General features: G+C 38.0%; 1 protein-coding gene across 8 annotated transcripts in view; it reads left to right on the top strand.

Moving 5' to 3' along the window:
• COBL (cordon-bleu WH2 repeat protein) overlaps positions 1–21,752 on the top strand; it is a 164,441-nt gene that overhangs the window by 88,460 nt on the left and 54,229 nt on the right. The window lies entirely within an intron of this gene.

The raw sequence follows: 21,752 nt of genomic DNA, 5'->3' as shown, positions 1-21,752 counted from the left end.
GTCAGGCTGTTGCCTGCATCCCGATTTCTAGTGCTGCCGTGGCATACCAGAAGATCTGCTCTGCTTTCTGAGTTGTGCCATGTGACCTTTTAAAGCAGTGCTCTGTTTTTGCTTTTAAAAAAGGTCACTGTTCCGCAATACAGTTATTGAGAATTAAACACAAATGGGGGGAAACCTTTCTGAGGACCTAACCCTTTGAAAAGAATGGACTTAAAGGAAAAGGAAATTGTTCTTGTTTTTATGGTGACATTCAGGTATGTATGTTACTAAACATGCGCAAGCACGTTAAGACTTCTGGTTCCACCATCCACAAAAAGTATTACATTCTAAATGTAAAGTGTAAATGTCAGTGTGGAAAGCTATATATGGATGCCAAATAAGAATGCAAGGAACCAATACCTTCACGGTTGTGTAATGTGGACTGACTCTATCTGCTTAGGGCTTGTCTCCTCTAAAGCAGACCAGTCTTTGGAAAGTGAACTGTATTAGTGCAAAATGGAGTCAGGAAGGAATCTTTGCGTTCAGAAGGAGGAGGAGTCTAGTGCTCAGTCTCACTCCCTGTCACTCTTTTATTTATCTTCACTAAGGCATATGTAAAGTGCCTTTTCCAGTGAAGCATTGTGTAAGCAAAGTTGACTCACGCTCTTGGTAAAGGATTGTGGAATCTTATTTTCCCATTCTTAGGATATCTAAAAATGTGATTGCTGGAACATAGCAGTATTTCATCTTTCAAAATTGAAATAGATGCCTTTGGAATACCACTCATTTATAGACACAGCTGAAGAGAAACAATGTTTTCTTGCAACATTTGGTGCACTTTCTTTTTAAAAATTTCCTTTTGAAATTCCTACTGTAAATATTTTGATGAGGTTTCTTGTGTCCCCCAGAGTTAAACATTTAATGTGTTTAAGATAAATAGATCTTTTCATACAAAAATACTATGGCGTTATAACTCTTTAAGTTTATACAAGTATGGTAATCACAGACTATATTATTTTGCCATTCACTTGGGCTTATCTCCATGCAGTGTGGCATTGAGATTTTAAATTGTGTTGCACAAAACCACTGAAAATCTGAACTCTCTTTAAACATGTTAACATTTCTATTTTCAGCATTGTTGCAAATAGATTAAAGTGCTGGCTTTCTGAAGCCATTGGGAGAAGAGTATTTATTTTATTTATCACAAGTAGCATACAGTACAGTGTCAACTTCAAATTCTCTTAGTCTAAAGGAAAAGCTATTTTGAAGAAGGGAAACAGATGAAGGTTACGTCAGAGGATTTTCCATGACAAAGTTAATTTTGGGCAGTAGAAATGTCTTGGTAGCTGACAAAGCCAATGAAGAGCACAGTAGATTATGAGCACAGTTGCTAGGGTCTGTTTGGCTGCATTTGTTGGGTAAAGGACATCTTTCTGAAAATGGTTGAATAGGTCAAAATATTAAACAGTTATGGTGTGCTTCTGAAGCTCCCAGGCTGAAAGTTGCTCACAGGCTGCCCTGTAGTTTGAAAAAGAGTGTGTGGAGCACAGTTGAAATGAAGCACAAGTTCCATGAAGCAATCAAAAACCAAGGGAAGAGATTAATTATTCAGTATTATGTGGCAAGGTAGCAACAGGGATATTGTTTATAACAAAACCCGAACAGTCCTATTTTATCTACGTGCAGACTATCCAGTTTGCTGTGAAAATAGAGTAAAAAATCTCAGGGTGCAAGTTTATTTCTTTAGTTTATGGGAAAGAATTAGCACAGATCTTTTTTTTCAGGGAAGGACGTCAATTCCTTATTAATGGACTTCCTTCCATAAAAAGATAAGATGTTTGTTTAGAAAACTTTATTTATGTGCAACTGTTACTAACAGGAAGATCCTGCAAAAGGGGAACATGTTTATTTCCAGTAGCACATTAATAGAAAATGAAAAAGGTGGTATTCTGAACTTTCAGAAGGTTTTTTCTTTTTTAACTATCTGGTTCCATAAATGTGTGTAGAAAAGCACATACTGTGGCTTTTATGAGTACCTATAGTTTGACCTTCCAACCCAATAAGCTCATTATTTTTAACCCGTTGTTAAGCTCCAGGGCATTCAATTGTCTTTACAGCATAGATGATGCTTTAGGACTGTATGTCTTATCTCCATGCGTACTGGTTGCAATCAAAAATATCCCTGTGTATGAAGACTGGGGTGTTTTAATTTATGCTTTAGATTTAGATTTTCTCCACTCGGTTTTCTGGATAGCTGGATTACTGCAATATAATTTTACCATATTGCAGCTTTTGTTTCTGTGGGGCTTACAGTAATTTACCTCCTGGAGGGTAAGGCCCCTGCAGTAACTTTAATTACTTTTTAGTGCAGCATCATTAGTTTTCTGCGTCTCTTTAGAGGTAGTGTTCCCTCTGTAACTGTTTTAAATCTGTTCTAGAAAATACTCATTTCTGTTCAGACCATAATTGAGCAATGTTTCAGAGTGTGCTGAACATGCACTAAGTAGTTTGCAAAGGATTGCAGAGTCAAAGAAAGGAGTCTATGGATTTCTTCCCTGGAGACTTCCCCCCCCATTTTTTTAAACATCTCCCAAGAGATGCTATTTAGAATAATGAGAAGTCACTTGAAAAAATATACTTCAAAAAACCAGTGTATGGTAACATTTCCAGTATGAAATCCAGAAGGTTGGATGCTTTAGAAGCAAGGAGGTCCCCTCCTTTCTTAAATTGCAACATGGAACGCACACCATCCAGAGAGCAGAGCAGAACAGTGTAGAGGGTGAGCAAAAACTGAACCGCCTCTGCAAACAATCTCTGTTCTCTGTCACAGCACTTTAGATGATGTGCTAGCAGAATTTGGGGCCACCTTACGGTAGGCATAGTGTAAACTGAGTCCCCACCTCAAAAAGCATGGACCATATAGACAAAATATCTGAGAGAAAACTGTATGAGTATGCCATTGTAGATAGAGCACACAGAGAAAAGCCACACGTGAAGTCTGACAGAATTAAACGCATCTCCTCAGAGGCTTATTCATTGACCTCTCTTTAAAAGAAAAAGAAGTGTGTTTGGGTCATTTCTTGGAAGAACTCTGGAATGGAGTATTTGAGTCTTTTGGAGGTCAAGAGTATTGTGCACTGGTGAATTAGTTTATGGGGATAATTACTCTTTTTTTTTTTTTTTTTTAGCGTGTGTGGGGAAATACAGAAATTGGAGTGAGGGGGGATGATAAAGAAGGCCTCAGGGACTTTCTGTAAGAGCCTTTTCTATGAAATGGAGTGGTTTATTGAGAATAAAATCATGAGGCTTTTTGGAGTCAACATCAGAATTAAAAGAGGGCACTTCAGTGCCTTCATCTGTATAATAGCTCTGATGTCAACTGCAGAAGCCAGAAATGCAACTTGTGGACTGTGATAAAGGAGCCATGTGCTGCTTCAGCTGCTGCGATTTTCAGAATGGAAGCACTTTCATGTAATATGTAGATGTAACAGGAGGCATTTGGGATTTGTTACTAGCCGGTTAAATTCCTGTACTAATAGAAGAATGGGGCGATATAACAAATACAATCTTCTAATGTTTGTTTCATAGATTTTAATCTTAGTTGTAATATGGCAAGACAGTGGGTTTAAATAAAAATTGTATCGTTGCTTTTAGCGCAGGTGACGGACTGGCCTCGCTTTCAGAAGGTACCATTATAAACAAACACAATTTTCAGGTTTATTTCCATGTTTGTATAGTTTCCTGGAGATTGCTGTAGACAAACTAACGTATGTGACATACTGTGGGTTTTGCCTTGCTTCTTACCTTCCTCTCCTCTCTGTTTAGATCTCAAACTTGGATTGCTGAGGACAGTTGTTGACTCCCCATTCTTGGTCAAGGCCATACCTTTAGAGCAGACTACTCGCCCTCAGTGTTTTATCAAGGCTGATGTTTTCTCACCAAGAATAACATACTAATTCAAAAGGCTTACTCATGTGCATAAAAAGGAGTATTGCAGCCAAAGAGAGTCACAATCTTGCTCAGATCATTGCTGGCAGCTTTCTTTTTCCCTACCTCCAGTTTATTTTTGACCAGTTTTATGGCTAAATGATACGTTCAGCTTTAAGAGAGTCATTTTAACATGAACAAATAGAAATGAAACTTTCATATCTTTCCTGGAGAAAGTAAGGTACTCACACTAAAAATTTGCCAAATTTCTATTTTATATAGAAAAAATACTTTTAGTATTTGCTGTACGTCTTATTAAACAGAAGGAAATTAAAAATGTGGAAATGCAGAGGAAATGTTATTTTGCCGTCTTAGTGGATAATATCTAATATTGACCACCACATGTTTTTTATTCTTCTTCTGTCTTTTTTTTTTCTTCCGTTTCAAGTGTTTCTGTACTCCTGTTGGAGACAGCAGCCTCCTGTGACGCATGTTCCCCTGTTCCAGTGCATATTGCACTTGAAAAAGTTCTGATTCTGCCGGCAATCGGTGATAGGAGTGCCTCAGAGCTGTTAGGACACTGGGTTAGGCATCCTAGCCATTTAGTAGCATTTTCATGCCTTTGGTAGGGATGCCGTTCTCACAACAGAATTTGTGTTACAGTACTGTTCACTGTCCTTTTATATATAAACCAATATAAATAGAACACATCGGTGATTGAAAGCTTGGGTCCCCTCTGATTGATTGACCATATTAAAAGTTTGTCAAAAGGAGGAAATACTCTAGTGAAATGTCCTGCTGAAAGCCATTGAATTTGCTCCCATCTGCAGGCAACCCTGCAATACTTTAAATGACGTTGCAAATGACCACAACATATAGTGAAAACATACCTGGAATTCATTCAAAATAATGTTCAAGTAGTAAAAATAACAGACCGGCAGTGAAGGAAATGTATGAATAAAATTATATTGAAATCATAGTTAATATATTAAATTTGTTCAAAGCGTTATTGAACCATAGACTCACCCAAATTTCCAGAGTCAGTCCCTGAATTTGCAGTTCTCAAATTTCCCATGTGTACGTATGTATGCTACAGGCATGGACTTGGAAGCCACTTGGAAATGTGACTCATTATCTTCCTTAAAAGTAAAATGTATTTTAAAACAGTGGCCAAGATTTTTAGAAATGGTTAGCTCAGCTGTCTGCAATTAGGAAGCTGAGTTTCTAGCTTGACGTTTTCTGAACTTTTAAGATGTCAGAAGCTACGTCTGGTTGCTCAGCAACTCAATATCTGGCCACCGTGATTTTAATATCACATTATTCTTCACTATGCCACCTTCTGTCGCAAAAGGAGTTTAAATTGAGATTGTTAATATAAAAACCTGAGCAAAGCAAGCATTTCTTCCACTAATGTCCCCCCAGCATAGCGGGGTTTTTTGCAGATATCTTTCTTGCATGTTTGCACAAAGTGATTACCTCTCTTCCACCTTACTTCTTCATAATCTAATGCCACAGATTCGTGGTTAGCTGACTGCAAGGATAATCTTGATTGGTATGAAATCATACTGTTACTGCTATTCTCCTCAGGTTTTCAAAATGACATATTTCCCTGTGGCTGCAAATTAAGCCCTAAAGCAATGAATAGAGATCCTGTAGAACAGTGTAGAGTAAGTTAAGTTCCTAGCATGCACAGCTGTGTTAGTAAAACGCCATCAGTAGAGCTCTCTATCTGTGTGCCCTGTGAGTTAAGGTTTCTTCAGTCTACTTTGTCCCTGGGTATTTTGGATATATCTGATATTTCAAATAATACTACTCCTGCAGTTGGCTTTCCTTCTGAGAAACAGCTGAGTGCTTAGAAAGAACCTGTGTTTGTGTGGATGACAGCCTTTTTTCCTCTGCAAATTTTCTTGGACTATCAGAAGCATAATTTTATGGTAGAGGCATGATACCAGCAGGCGCTGCAATTGTAGGGAAGTTGAGGGACAGAAGAATCACAACGGGATGAGAACATCTACTACGGTTACCTACCGAACTGAGAGTTATTGTGGGCAGGTGTCTAAAGCCTGCTTTATTAACACCTGTTGTGATCACCTCTATAAGCACCATACTCTTACCAGCTTACTGTCTTCTACCTCTTCCCTTGTGTCTGCTGTAGTTCATTATTGTGAAAACTCCACTCTGATCAGTCCTGAGTCCCGAGAGGAAGAGTTTCAGATTGCTTTAGATTTACCTAGTGGGTTGATCCGGCTTTTGTACAAATTATTGTAGTCCTACTTGGGGGAGGGGTTGTTTATTTTTCATACTGCAGCAGAATAGCCTTCTGCTCTAGGTAGTTTCTTCCCTTTTACCTTATGCTTTTTTCTGTACTTCTGTATAAGGTGAAAGGTAATGAGCAGCTCACAGTGGAGACCATCTGACACTTGTATTCTGTTTTAATAAGGAGCCTAGAATTCAGCAAAAGGGTGAATGGACTCAGATTAGTTATCTCCCTTTCATAGGTTACACCTAAGCCAGAAATGTCTACTAGAAGTCAACAAGATACGAGTGCATGTTTTTTTTATCATCTTTCAGAGAGGAAGGGAGGTTTCTTCTGACTCAGAGGTCTTCTGGGTGAGGTCTTCTCAACCTTTCTCTTATGACACATTTCCTTTCTCCCTTAAGTGTTCTGTGAGTGTATTTTTGTTTTGCTTTGTTTTTTTTTCTGTGGAGCATCCAGAAGTCTCCTTTGAGAATAACAGACACTTTTTTCACATTCTGAGGAAGGATGCGATGAATCAGTTTCTGCTGTAGGAAAAAGCTGTTTTTCAAAATGTGTCTTTTATGACTACAAAATAGTGCATCTTCAGTTCCCTGAGGATATGAAAGCAAGATTTGTTCCGAAGGAGGAGGGAGAACACTTGACTGACATTTTAATTTTTTTAAAATGTTGATTAAAAAGAATTTAATGATTGAGTTTGTACACCTTTATAGCTTGTTCTGGTTTGGTTTTCTTTTTGTGTCCGAAGAAGGCCTGAAATGTGAATGGTGCATGTTATTTTTAAAAGTTCCTTTGTCTTTGTTCATTAACTGAGGATATCATAAGCGTTAGCTATGATCTTCTTCAGTTTTGGTGGCAGACTTTTTAGAACTCAGGCAAGGCAATGTGTGATATCTCTCGACAGCATTTTTGTGATGAGGGCAGGGATATTGAATCTTTATTAAAAGATGCTCTTTTGCCAGAATACTGTTCAGGTGCCCAGGTTGTGTAAGCATAAAAGAAGAATTTTATGCTCACATCAAATAAGCATAAAATTATGCTTATTTATAAGCTTTTTTTTTTTTTTAAGAAGTCAGCAGGTAGTCAAGAATGTATGAGATGTCCCTTCATGGTTTAAGAATAAACCTAATGCTAATTTCCAGAGTTCTTGAGATGATGGAGAGGTAGTACAGCTGCTAAGAAAACTTGTTAAGTCATGCTTCCTTCCTAGTTTCTGTATTAGAGTTTGGATATTAGGTGCTGGAGTGCACACTGTACTGCTGTACGATGCCAGATCAAGAGGCTGGGAACTTACACAATTGGCCTGAGGCAGTATTTTGATAAGGTCAAAGAGTAGCTGAGTCTGTCTCTGTGCGTTAATACAAATAGATAGATTATTAATAGATAAAACCATTAAAAATGGAGATTGTATTTATTTCTCTGTATTTCACATCAAATTCATGTAGCAATCACTTATTTTGGATGTATTAGGCTGTAAATACTGCATGGTAATTATGAAACTTTCCATTAGGCTTTTAGTAGCCATCTCTCTTTAGGGCGTTTATTCCAGTCATTCTGTCTGAAATTTTATTTAGAAGCTTGTTTAATTCATGCATTTCTATAGATGTTGAGAGTTTATGGATAAGCTGGGGTCTTTTTCCTTTGCTCATATAGACATATAAAAATAATTTATTTTGCCACTCTGACATAAACACTGCCTTACTCTTTGGCCAGAGAATTGCCTCCTAGGATAGTAAAACAGTTCAGCTTTGCTTTATATGTTTCATAGGTTAAGGTTGCCCACATAGGCAGATAATGAACATCGAGCTTGTCCAATAGCATGGATAAGGAATGCACTTTAGCTCCTTTGTCTAAGGAGTGCACTCTAGTTCCTTTGTCTGAGCAGTAGCTGTGCAAAGTATTCTCAAGATGATGCACCGGAGACTACAGTGTATCTGAAATGGAAAAGATGCTGTCAAATAACTGTATCTGTATTAAGTCTCTTTCTACCATGTGGGGCAAAGAAATAGAGAAAATATTACTGAATACTGTTGCTGAATGCTACTGATGCCACACTTTGGATTTTCTTAAAGAAATTCAGAGAAAAAGCGTGGAAGTAGAGTTGGTTTTTGCAAAGTATGAGGGAAATTAAGAACACTATAAGCCTCCTAATGTGGCTTATGTACTGGAAAAAATACTAGAAATATAGTAGAGAATTAAATTAGTTGGCATCTCTATGAAGATAATGAATAGGGTAAATACAGCTTTAGTAAAACAGAAACCCTGCCTTACAACTCTCTTAGAGTGTTCTTGATGCATTCAGCAAACAGGTGGATATGTGTGATCTGGTTGATACAGCCTGTCTGGGTTTCCACAAAGCTTCCACTGAGGTCCCTCACCAGAGATTTCTTAAGGAAACCAAATCCCTGTTCCATAAGGAGGAAGGTCATGTTACTCTTAAATAACTGACAGGAAAGAAAAGAAAAGAGGAATAGCTGGTTAGGAGTAAATTATCTGCTCATCTAGTGGTGGAATGTTGCAACAGCTTTGGAGTGTTTGAGGATCTATGTTCATCATATTAAGAAGTGACCTGGAAAAAAAACAGTAAAGTGTCAAAGTTTGTTGCTGGTACTTGAGTTATCCAGATAGTAAGGGCAAAGGCTGAGTATGAAGAACAACTGTTGAAAGACCTTGTGAAATTGAGTGCTGGCAGCACTTGCAGGTGAAAGCAAGTAAAATTCTGTGTAGGTTAAGTGTGAAATGATATACGTGAGGAAAGACCACTCTTAATTTTCCCTAGTATCTTGTAAAATACTGGTCTTTCAGCTGGCAGTAACCGGTGAGGAAGATTTTAGGACCATAAGACATACTTTGAAAAAAGTCAGCTCAAAGCTCAGCAGCAATCAAAAAAGCCAATCAGATGCAGAGCCTTTTAGGAGAGAAAAAGAGAACTTCATTACACCACTGTATTGTGAGCTTTATTATGCTGTCTTAAATACTGCAGTAGTGTTCCCCTTGTTTCAGAAGGGTATTACGGAATGGGAAGAGACACATGGAAGGGCATCAAGGGTGATCAAAGGTATGGAGTAGCTTAATACAGGGACAACTGTACAACTAAGTAAACCGTGATTCTTCGTCTTGAAAAAGTGGCATAAAGACTATGGATAGGGATTTGACTGTTCAACCAGCCATTACAAGAGCATCTGAAGCTAGTAGGAAACAGGCAAACCACAAAACCAAAGAGTGTGATTCTTCATGCAAGTAGTGTATCTGTGGAACTCCTTGCCAAGGGTCGATATGGGTGCTAAAAGTTTACAGGGGCTCAAGAGGAGACTGAACAAATGCTGTAAGGACGACAAATCTGTTGTGAATTTTTAAATATAAGCGGCACCAGGAAGTCCCTGACATGAAGATGGTTGGTGGCTGCAAAAGTACTAGGCAGAAGGTAGTATCGAACATATCTTCCCTTTTTTTCTGCTGTCCTCTAGGTGCTTGCCACAGTGATACAGAAGCCTGAGCAGAACCCTCAATCTAAGTACCTAAGCAACCGAGTACAGCTATTTTTGGAGAATACTGGAATACTGAAGAGATTCATACCTAAATATTTGTCTCATATGATCTGATACCACTCCAGGAAAGTCACTGGCAGCATTCTCAATGACTTCACTAGGTCTTCTTATCACTGGTAATTTGATAACCAGGCAACATGTCTCGTTAAAAACAGAAACAGCTGTCTTTGATTGCTATTAGCAATCATCACTCTCTTTGTTTTGTGCTCATAAGTGCAAAACTTTTCACTTGCAGAATGAGACCATAAGTTTTGCCAGTAAATCATATGAGCAGTAAGAATTTTCCAGCATGAACCCTAAAGCAACTTGCCTGGTATACATGTTACAACTTAGTACTGTAACTGCAGTATCAAAGAGCCTGAGGATCTTTGGGTCTCTGAGGGTCATATTTGCAGCCCCCCTGGGCTGCATCTCAAAATATTGAGGTGCAGGTATGCAGCTCAAATTACAGGTAACTGAGAGCTGTGTGGGTGATGTCCAGTGCACTCTACTGGACATGTGCCTTCCACTGACCAAATAAAAAGCAGCATGAAAGACCTGATCCCATTCCATTTGAAATCAATACCAGATCCAGGTCCATGCCAAATATTCTCTAGACTGCAAGTCTTTTGAGGAAGGAATTGTTGGGGCACTTCTGTCTTGTGCAGTGATGGGGCTATTGTTTTGCTTCGCAAATGATGATATTTCTACCTTTCAGGAGATAGCAAGTCAAATTGATCTCTTACGGTGTGCTGCTTTCCTGGATCTATCCAGTTTTGCCCAAAGGATCAGGCAATATTTCTTTAAGAAGAGTGTATAAGGGTGGAGCTTTTCTTAACGACTTTCAGTTAATTGCCTTGTGTTGAAAAAGCCATGTACAAATTGTTGCCCTTCACAGACATGAAATTCTGTGATGACATACTAAATTAAGTTTTAGAGAAACGATGATCTTTGTAACGGGTCATAAACCTGAAAAGTTTTATCTATTTAATATTTCCACTGAAGCTGATCCTGGCTAGTGCTATCCTATTGCAGAGCCTATTATCAAGATGTACCAGAACCAATTAGTAGAAACAAGAGTGAGTGGTAAAAGAGGTCTGTGGTCCTTAAAAAGCCCTACACTGCAATAAATGACTAAGAAATTAGAACACAGAACAATTAATTTCCAATTTGAAGGTGATTTGTTCATTTTTCCCTAAAGAACTTTAAACATGACATTCAGTTAGCTGAATGAGAAGTATCCAGACTGGTTCTTTTCATGTCTGACAAAACAACGCTCAGATGGCAAACATGAAACTAGCCGACAGAACATCAGATAATGTTTGCTGTGCAGTCTGGATGCTTAATTTAGCTAGACAAGTACTCTCTAGTTTGGATAAATGATGCAGGCCCAAATTAAAAGAAAAGAGAGAAGAGTGCAATGACGGCTTATCTTGCTGTCATGTAAAGCATCAAATTTAGGAAGGCTCAAAAAAAGCTGCTAGTGAAAGGGAGTAATTTGTACCTCTTTTTATGAGAAAAACGGCTCTAAAAATTAATTGTGGTATATGCACACTTAATTAAACACATTAATTCCTTTACAGTAGGTATCAAGGGCTACAGCTAGATGATACATGCACTGTAGTGACTACTTTCTTAATACCTTCAAAGAGTATCAGTTAAGGGTATGTTACTTTTAATATAATATTACTGAATTTTCTTCTCTATACATCTAGAGAAATTCCATAGTTTCAGTCCAAATTGCCACCCATCCTCTTTAGAGCTCCTAATGCTCAACTTTGTGTTCCTGCACATTTCTTTACTAGCAGCATGTGTCCCATCTTAAAAACAAAATTTCAAAAAGCATTTTAATAACTTTAGGCAACTTTTTTTTTAGGCAGCCAACTTATTTTCCAGGAGTTTTTGTGTCGTCTCCCCCTTTTTTTTTTGATTTGTAATTAATATACTTATTTTCCAATTCTTTTGTCCCATAATTTTAAATAGAATAAGGTGTCCCAGTGTGATTAATTAATTAAAAGGAATCTTAGCTTTCTTAGTCACGAAGTGATTAAGTGCAGCTGATTATATTTTTTTCTGAAGTTGGGCCAGTATGAATGAGGATGTTAGTGTAGAATTTCAGTGGAGGTTTTGATGTTAGCCAGAAGATACAGCCTCTCAGAAGTGCAAGGGGAAGTAAGACTGCCTTTACCCTGGCCCTTTGAGAATCTGTCTTTACTCAGATAAAGGTCATGGTCAATTAATAGGTTTTGCACCAGAGGAACTTGAAATGTTAAAGTCTGCTTTAAAATTATGTCTTTTCCTGAAAGAATATTGCTGCTTTAGCTTGGGGAAAAAAGCTGCTGCTGCATAAAAGGAGTCCACTTTGTGGCTTTATTGCCTTTTTAGAAATAGTTATTTTTTGCAACTTTGTCCAGGAAATAGTAGCAATGTCAGTTCAATAGTGATTTAAATTGCTTACCTGCTTTAACTTAAGGCTGGACTGCGTGAAGTGCTGAGTGTTTCACACTTTGACTTGGATAAGCTGTTACTGTGGAGGGGTGGGAGAATATAATCTACCAAATTTTGTAAGATTTCTCCATGGTCAGAGTGACCTGATGATCCTTAATACGTTACAAGAACCGAAGCAAGATGAGCTTGCAGTGTCTTTATTTTACCATTTAACATACATCACATAATAATCATGCAAGAATACAAGATTTCTTTGACAGGAGGGTTTCTGATTTAAGATAGCAGTTAATAAAATAGATCCTTTTATTTTTTTTGCAAGAAAACATACATCTTAGGACTTGAGTCCTTGAATTACGTGCAAGAAAAATTCTTGGAATAGTCTTTTCGCCAACATCAATAACGTTCTTGAGCTTTTGCAATAATCCAGTTGCTTCTGGCTGTGAGTTCATGGATCACCTGCCAACTGTTTCTGAACAGACTATACTACCTGCCTTGGGAATAATACCACAACTTACCATCTGGTGAGATCACGATAGTATCACTTGACCTCCACATGTGGTCTCTGTCAAGCACTTCATTGAAAACTGGCAAGACATCAGGGCCCGAACATACTGTTCTATGCAGCCCTGAATTTTGGCAGGGTTGCAACATTTAGTAAGTAAACTTCATCTGGCTTGCAAGTCACAGACAAATAGGACAGGCTGATGTCATCGTAAGCTTTAACTCTCATTAAAGAGAAAGTATGTGTCAAGTAATTATTAGGCTTTGTTGGGCAAGGTATTTAGGGGAAGTTAATAGACAAAGATCATTTTAAGCAGCAAGACTTCTGAAGAACCTGGCATTCAGTAAGCAATGAAAAATGACCCTAACACCGTGCTTAATTTAGAAACTGTATTTGTGTCACTTTTCAGATTTTGCTTGTAACTCCACCTTTCTTAGATCCCATGTTACAAAGGTAAAAAATTATATAATAGAAAAATTAACTAAGTAAATACATGCTGTGTAAATCAGGTTTAATTTAATGGCTTAATGGCATGGCATTCTGGTCATTGTTTAGCCGAACAAGAAAGCAAGAAAATACATCACAAATAAGTATAATCTAGTAAAAACTTTTCTCTGCTACTTAAAGCTATGTTTCATTTGAGTTAATTCACAGTCATATCCCAAAAGTAATAGAAGTGGGGAGAGAGGAATGCAAATCCAGTTCCTCTGACTGCATACCACTTCAGTTTTTCACCTCTTTAGAGGATGGGTGGTGCAGGTCACTGTGAGAAATAGGCACCTCATTTTGTTTGCAGTGTGCTCACCTTAATCAGAAAGTCATAGCTCAACAGACAACCCGAGTCCTGCTCAGCTCTATGTTGCTAATGCTTCCAGGCATGGATAGCAAGCAAAGTGCCATGGTGGGTTTCTCTAACAAACCTTCGCAGCAGAGTCTGTTTGTAGTTTTGGATTATAAAAATCTTATACTTGTGGGGAGTAGCTTGATGTAGAGCCATGTAATGCTACAGTCCCTAGTAATACATCTAATTGAGACTGTGGTACCACTTTGCTATTCCCCCCTCTTCTTGATTTCTGAAGATTGTGGAAGTAGGGGCTCCTGGCTGCCCTTTATAAATGCTGGAAGGAACTAGACTGAGTGAAAATTTGCAGGGGGCAGTGGGAAGGGATGGCACGAAACTATCACTTGACTTATTGCCCAAACCAGGTTTCCCAGGCATTCTGTGTGCCTGCAGATGGAGAGGGCTGATATGAGGGGGTGAACACTGGGAATAAGTCAGGTATGTTTTTCTCTGAATTGAGAAGACTTCTGAGGTAATTGCCTCGGACTTAGCGCTAAGCACTAGAAATTCAACTTGGCTATCTCTACAGAAGAAAATCGTAAGTGTAAAGGAAAACTTAAGGTCCAGGGAGGTATGTTGCTTAGTGGCAGTAGAAAGGGTATGGTTCTCCTTGTTCCTGGTTAAACGTTTGTGTGATTGCTTTCCACTTTCTAGCCCTAACAGATTTTAGGCTACAGCCCATCCTTTTGGCAGAAAATTGGACAAAGATGCAAAATAAATTTTGTAGATCTTCATTTGGCTCATAATATCTCTCAGATTTTTAAGGACAGACAAGCAAACTAACCAATTAGCCAGCCTGTAATCCTGGATCTGAGACTGAGGAAGAAAAGGTGATGTATAAAATCCTTATGCCAGTGCCTTTCCCAAAGGCAATAACTCAAGGAGATGACATTGATCATGTCAAACTGATTGACAAAGTTGTCAGAAGAAATACTGAGCTGCAGTCCTACTATGTATTTTAAACTCTTACTAATGTTCATTTGTTCTATTAATTGTATTGCTCTAACTAAAAAGATAAGCACAAATAAGCAGTGAAAATTTGGAGGTGGTTTTTGCCTTTTTTGTTCAACTTCTCTAGAGGAGAAATGAATCTTAGTAGCAAATCAGTTTCTGGTGGTTTTAAAATGTGATTTTTAAGCGTTTGAGGGTTTTTTGTTGTTTTTTCCCCTCTAAATGAAGACATAAATGAGGAGGATTACATTGTATTCGGAGAAACAGAGGAAGTTCAATTCTCTGCCAAAGCAAACATCCGCAGACTTGTGTAGTCTACATGTTTCAATGCATGTGAAAATATTTGGTGTTGTAGAGTGACTTCCTTGAGTGGAAATAATATTGCAGCTAGTAATGAGATTTTGCAAAAGAAGGAAATCACGGCTATCTTAGTAATTTAACGTCTCAAATTTGTTTATGGATAGTTTCCTGTCTGACACATTTAACTGAACAAGTTAAAGTGTTTAAAGAAGATTAGAATGACATTAATTTTTAACTGCCCTTGCCCATGACATTTCACGAAGGGTGTGTTCAATAAAAACAGATGGAAAAATGAGCTTGCCCCTTCACCTTGTAGTGGCTTTCTTGTGTCAACTGATTTAGCTTTCTGTCGCCAGTCAGCTGAATATTCAAGGACATTATTGGCTTTCGTCTTCTTCATTTTATGAATAAAATAGCACAAGAGCATAGCAATTTCTATAAAATCCAGTAACGCTAAGCTTTTTGTCTGTTATTAAGACTGAGATGTTTTTCCAGTCACAGCTTCATTTTTGGTAATGAATACTAAATTTTGTTACAAACTCCTGTTTAATACCAGAATTATATAATGAGAAAAAAATAATTTGAAATTAAGCAGCATAAAAGTAGGCAAAATTATACAGTATTTTGTGACATCTGATTAAAATACTACAGGTATTTTCAGAAGAGCAATGCAGTTTGCACTCTAGTTGTAAGCCAGACTTCCCACTTAACGCAGCACCTGAACACTTCCAGCAGCAAAGCAGCTCAGAAGCTGAGGCCATGAGCGTGGCTGGGGTGCAACCACCACGTGGGCCAAACACAGTACAAGGAAGCATGGTGCAGAGCTTCGAAGTCAGGAGGAAACACCCTGATACAGAGCGGCGTTGTGTCACGGCACAAGCATGGCTGTCCCGCTTGAAGACTTAGTTGGTATTACATTGTGGACTTGAACTCATGTTGGCAGTAGCTTGGGAATCTCCCACCTTAACTTGTTCCACGTGAGAGTGGCATGTCCAGAGTAACACGAGCTATTGGGTCTAGTTGGTCCAAATGTCAGTCTTGCTATCACAGCATGAATTCTTAACTTCGTATGGCTTATTTAAAAATCTCCCTTTAAGTTTATTATTATTCATTTTATGGTCAGGTTTGTGAGATCCAACACTGAAAAATCAAGGTGTACAGAACTAAAATGACTGATCCAGAGAAATTGCTTGCTAATTTCTAAAGTGTAGTTATTTCTATGCATTTTATCAGAATGACAAGTTTTTCAAATAATATCCTCTTTAAAAATTTGTTTCCATGTGCCAGATTTTTTAGTATCTCTGTGTATGTTGTTTTTGCAATATGTTGTTGCATTGCATGGGATCCTAGTAAGCATTTTAAATGACCCACACAAATGCATTCTGCAACATAAGGACATGTTTTTGGGAAACATCAGACTGCTGTCTTTGAATGGCGTTTGTAATGTACTCGTGGATTAAACATTCAGTTTTTAATCAAATAAAATGGGGTACTACCCAATAAGGAAACAAGGTAGAGAAGGTCAATGCTGAATAGACAATTTAATACAATGTAACTTACAGTGGTCAGCCTCATGAATTGCTCATACGCCCAGTTTCTTTGAGAGCTCCCTGAATTTTTCTTTGTCGGTGTATGCCAGTGAAAAGCCTAATAACGTATGACCTGTTCAGGGAATATTAGACATATGAGTAAATGTTGTTTAAGACACATTAATGTTCAGTTGGGACTTCTTGTGGTTGCTAGTGCTAGGCATATTGAAGCATCTGTTGCCCTGTGAAAGTGCAGAATCAGCTCGATAGAATAGCTTTTATATCATCAAGTTTAGTGGACAGATTTATGTCTCCGTTCTGCAGCTGAAAGATTTATCTCTCTGATTTTCCTAGAATGGCTCCTCTTGGATCAAAATATTTTGTTCTCAACTGCTTTAAATTATGTACAAAATCATAGCAAAATATTTTTTAAAACTCTCAAACCATAAATCTTCCTTACATACCAACCTACCACTTGTCTTTCACACAATGCTATAGAAGGATCAGTGCAGTTATGGTTATATCAATAGTTTAAAACTGGTTAATAAAACATGTGTCTCTTCTTTTTACTTCTAGAGCTTCTTGTGAAAAGGCTCTTAATTCTTTCAAGATTTCTTAAAATTCTTTGTGAAGGGAAGAGGGTTAGGATGGTCCCATACATAGTTTGGGGTGATACTGTTGCTTGTTCAGTTAGAAGTTAGCTCTGAATTTTTCTCTGGATCATATTTAAAAACTCTTGTAATTTGATAGGCATTCTGACCCCACACGGTATCATCACCAGCAGGTGTATCAGAATCTGGCTTGCTTAAATCAGAGTGTGTCTCTAGTCAGTACTGGATGATAGAAACCGGTTTGTAGTCAGGACATGCCAGTGATTGAATCCATGTGTTCTTTTTCCAGTCCTTTTTATTTACTTCTAAAAATAATTTCTACAAACAATCACTCACTGTTTCCCCAAACAAGACATTTTGTATCCAGATTAGACAGAAGTCGCAACAGGACAAGCATTCTATAAAACAATAAAAGATCCTGATGTGTAATGTTGCATAAAAAGGAGAAAGAAGCAAAAGAGTATATGAGCTTTCTTCACACAGTTTATATCATATGCTATACAATTTTTTATTTGTATATGCTGAACTACCATGGGACATCCCTTAAAAACAATTCTTATTCCAGACATAATCCTATTGCTGATAGAATATGTGTATCACCTGAACCTACAATGATTGAGCAGGAAGAAAATTGCTTTAAGGAGGATTTTGTTAAATAGTAAACCCGGAAAATTGTTAGGTTTTCAAGTTTCCATTTTTCCTGTTCTACGGCAAAATGATAGCAGTGAGAGTACAAGGAGAAATCTGTTGCCGTAAGACAAATGTTTCTTGTAATATTTATGAAAATATTGGGAAGAGTGGTTTGGATTTTGAAATACAAACTATGCACCTTTTTTTGTAGCATCTCAATCACATATTGACTAGATCCACTGAGGGGTGTTCTGTGAAGGCACAGTTAGAACTGTTTAAATCTGTCTATCAGTCATCCAGGCTTTCTTCAGTAGGTGTGGACACCAGCTGCAACAGAAACCTGCAGTTGTTCAGGGAAAACCTGTTCCAGGTAACTCAAGGAGGTGCTGTTCGCTTTTAGTGTGCAAGTCCAAGAAAGTCTTTCCATGGCAATTTTTAAGTTGTTCTTCCCTACTTGTGTTCTTAGTTGTGCTTCTGAGCTGAGATCACCCAGCATTTTTCCAAGCTCTTTCTTAGTCCTGCAGAAAGTACATGTCTCTCGTACGTCCACTCTTCTCCCCAGACATCAGTCTTGGGAGAAGGAAGAAAACATGGCTCATTCTCCTGGTCTCTGTGTCCCAACATGGTAGTCCTTGAAGAGTATCAAGTCCCCCTCAGCTATTCAATAAATGGGCAAAATGTGTTGCCTGAAAGGCAGTAGTTCCCGGAAGGCACCAAAGTGGCCTTCAACATCCAGTTTAGAAGTTACATGATATTGTTCCGTCAAGCCCACAAAATCCAACTGGGCTTCTAGTGTTAGCTTAAGGATTTTTACCTGGCCATATCACCATTTTGGAACACCTTGGTAGTTGCTAGGTTCTTTACTAGTCAAGATATAACTGCAGTAATTACAACATTACAGTACTTTGTTATTTAACAAGGATGTACTATGTGCACTTTCCAAGGTTACATTAAGCCCAGTCCCTTTTTCTCTACCATCTACAGCAAGAGTGTGTGGGCTGTCCTTAACGGAAGAGACTTCAGTATGTGTGGCGCTCTGAGTATGCTACTGTAGAGTCTTTAATCTGTCTTTGGAGACAGTAGAGTGAGATTTCCTTCTTGGTCAAAGGAGTGATTCAGACGACTGAGGTATGTAGTCAGTGTCATCAAATAGTTTGTGAATGTTGGTAGATAGTGGAGGGGCAGAGGAACACAAATTAATGATATAGTTTCTGTCTTACAGAAGGAGGCTCAGTTTCGGGAGCAGTAAGCCTGCAGTAAATTTAGGCCTAGTTTGGTCTGTGAATCAAAGAAAGGTGGCATTTGCCAGATAACTTAGCAAGTACTTACATAGATAAACATTTGTGTTAGAAAGATTAATAGTGAAGGGTTGATAAATACAAAACCAGTGTCTGACCTGTAAGTAGAGGACAGGAAAGGCAAAGGAGTGGAGCTCACATTGTAAATTTCTCTGAGAACCTCCTTGTCTTTGAATGCTTGATGAATTTTTGGTGGTGGTGGCTTTTGTTTCCTTAGACCTCCATTAATATTTTTTATGAATTCATATTGAGTGCGACCTAACCCAAAGAAAATACTGGATTCTTATGCATGAGGAAACTCAAACTCAGTTTACACATCCACTCTTATTGTATCCACAGACCTTTTGAAAGTAAGGTGACTGTCAAATGCTGCTGATTGAAAATTTCAAGCATTAGCCTTGTAGGATTCTTTTCCACAAGATTTTGACACATAACCTCCCCATGATGTTGTTGTTATGCTCTAAATATATTCTAAAATTTTATCTAAAGTCCTCAAATTTTAATAAAGATGTTGAGCTTTCACAGAAGGAAAACACATTCAGCACATTCCTCAGATATTTTGTCTGCAATATTGAAAGTATTTTTCAAACAGCATGTGAGCCATGACATGAATTTAATGGAAAATAGGTTTTTGCATCGTATGTGGTCTCAACAATATGGGAACAGAAGTGACACTATTTGTCAGACTTAGATCCTTTTGGCCCACTTTATTAATTTCTAGCTCAGTTGATGGTATTAATTATAGTCAGAGAATACCGATTAACATCTTTAAAAATTATGTATTTGTTGCATAACAGAAGCTGACCTAATAATTTCTTCTAGTTAAAAATGCTGTGTAGGTGAAGCACAAGCCCTAAGACTAGGAAATACTCTGTTAGGCTCAGAGAGGGGCTCCTGTAACAAAGTTTGGATGGGAAATTACTTCAGATAATGTTGTTAAGGCTTGATTTCTTTATAAAAGAAGCAGCCAGCCATAACGAATTATTTTCAAGTTGTATTGTTTTGGTATATACAATTGCAAGAAAGAAACAGAATGTTCTTTGTGTTTTTTCCATTTATGTTTAGCCTCATAGCTTTACCAAGGTTGGCATTAAAGAACTACTTTTAACAATTTTTATGACCTGTTCTTGAACTAGACACTTCTTATATACATTGTAGTGTGGCTGGCTTTAAACAAGCTTTTCGTCTTCTTTATGGTGTTTGTGAAGTATACTGCACTTAGCTGACAGTATAATAAAAGCATTTTTGTGTGTGTATTCGACCAAACTTGGATTATTGCAGTTGAACACTAGCTATTTTCTAGCCTTTTCTTTAGCTGTAGCAGTGTGTTCATCCATACATCTATCTAATGTTCCTTAGAAGATTCAACTAAATAAGAATGCATAGAGCTGAAAAAGATAAGCTGGCTTCTAACAAGGATCCTTTCTTCTTAGTAAAGCAGTAATGTATCTTTGAGGAATTTGACTGTACCAAACTAACATCCTTCACTCATCTGGTACTTGGGGAAGGATGATTAGTGATCTCTGTTATTTCAAGTGGAAAAACACGTTTCCTTACTTTCTGCCTTGGTTCTCCAGATTTCCTAGACTTATCTTTTAAATCACCAGTCCATCCATTTTTTGTTCTCAAGTAAAATGACCTTTCTGTCTGGAGAGACAGTAGTGAATGTGGAAGCTGCAAAATGCCATTAACTAACTGTAAAAGTCATGGTTTGTGCTTGTGAAGTGTTGGGGAAGTTCAGATGCTGCCTGTCTGCCAGATGATTCAAGTTTTCCATAGGTACTGAATTTTGGAGGCTTTGTAGTCAGATTAATCGAAGCCCCCACTTTGATAATTTTCTCTTTTTTGTAAGGTAGTATCCTGAAGAATCAAGATAGGGTATTAAATGCTCACATGTCTTTAGTTATTTAAAATGCAGTGCAAAAGAATGTTATTTTTTCCAAATGCCTATTTGCCAATTGCCCCAAATAGACATGGAAAAGAATGCAGCATTAGGTAGCTGTCCTGCATGTAATTCCTCATCTGTAAACCAAAGCCTGATGAGTCTGTTTCACTGAACAGTTTCCCATGTTCAGCTCAATACTGGGCATTCTGATTCTATAAGAATTGGGGTGGGATTCAACTTCAGTCAATTGCAGTCAGTTCCTAACCACTGGCAGGCAGTATCTTCATCGGGGGAGGTGCTCCATCTTAATACGGAGTAACACCCTAACTTTGGGCAAGAGTTTTTCAAAGGAGCTCTAAAATTTTGCTGTATCCATTCCTGAACATTTGGCCTGGTGCTCTTTTCTGGGTATAAGTCTAATTTTTCAAATGCCGTGAAGTTTGGTGACCAAAATTAAAGTGTGCAGAATGACTAGTTACTATTAACATTCTTGCCCATTTATTATGCCTAACTTTATCTAGATTGGCCTCATTGGCTTTAGTCATGTGCTGTATCCAGTGGACATTTAATGTAAAATGCAGAAATAATCCATGGTAGTAGGAAGCAAGACCAGGAGACCTTTATTTCCCACCCTCTGTCCCCTCCATCTTATAGAAACTGTTTGCCACAAAGCTGCAGCTTATCCTGGTTATGCTCTATGCTCTGGTTATGCTCAGCTCATCATGCTCTATGTCCAGTGCAGTTAGTACCAAGTTTCTCCATATGCAGGATGCAGGTTCAGCAAGAAGGGGTGGAGGGTGGTCCAAATGTCATGTGGCACAGCAGTTAAAGCATTCTCCTGAAAGGTGGGAACTGAATGTTTGTGATTTATAACCTAAGACCCTCCTGAGTGCTTTTAAAAAGGAAGGCTAAGTGAAAGAGGCTCTATTTGTCCTACTCTTTGTAAAATTCATTTATTCTCAGAGTTTTCACTCAGTGTAGGAAAGGACACATCTAAATGAGTGCCTTTCCTCTGAATTCTGATAATAGCTTTAAGCAGTGTGAAGCTGTTACTTGTTTAATGAAAT

Source organism: Mycteria americana, chromosome 2, assembly GCF_035582795.1.
Source record: "Mycteria americana isolate JAX WOST 10 ecotype Jacksonville Zoo and Gardens chromosome 2, USCA_MyAme_1.0, whole genome shotgun sequence".
In the NCBI taxonomy this organism is placed as follows: Eukaryota; Metazoa; Chordata; class Aves; order Ciconiiformes; family Ciconiidae; genus Mycteria; species Mycteria americana.
Note: the sequence above shows the minus strand (reverse complement) of the source record. Positions and strands in the feature narration are given on the sequence as shown.